Source organism: Sinocyclocheilus anshuiensis, unplaced genomic scaffold (genome assembly GCF_001515605.1).
Source record: "Sinocyclocheilus anshuiensis isolate Anshui unplaced genomic scaffold, SAMN03320099.WGS_v1.1 scaffold140, whole genome shotgun sequence".
In the NCBI taxonomy this organism is placed as follows: domain Eukaryota; kingdom Metazoa; phylum Chordata; class Actinopteri; order Cypriniformes; family Cyprinidae; genus Sinocyclocheilus; species Sinocyclocheilus anshuiensis.
In genome coordinates, this window is record NW_015554147.1 from 2199134 (window position 1) to 2199529 (window position 396).

Here is a 396-nt window from a genome sequence, read left to right on the forward strand (position 1 = left end):
ACACACACACACACACACGCTGGTACACTTTGGCTTGTGAGGACCTCATATAGTTTTCTGTTGTCCTGCAATCACGCTGATTACGATTAGAATACAATATATAGGCTAGGCTATATGTGTGTGTGTGTGTGTGTGTGTGTGTGTGTGTGTGTGTGTATACATACAATTGTGAAAAAAGGTGCATAAATAAGCCCAATAATGTATTAGTTATTATTATATAAAGATATTATTGGACTTATTTATGAACCTTTTTTCACCATTGGGTTATTAAACTAAACTAAAATAAACCATTTTTAAAAATCCATTACTTGAAATGAAATAAATGTTAAATTAAGTAAAATATATAAAAAACTTATTTACTTATGCACTTATTTTAATAAACTTATTTTATTTTAG

At 28.5% G+C, this 396-nt stretch overlaps 1 protein-coding gene across 1 annotated transcript in view; it reads left to right on the forward strand.

The window, feature by feature from the left end:
- The window catches only part of LOC107670601 (flavin reductase (NADPH)-like), a 7496-nt gene that overhangs the window by 5368 nt on the left and 1732 nt on the right, over positions 1 to 396 (forward strand). The gene's annotated exons all lie outside the window — the stretch shown is intronic.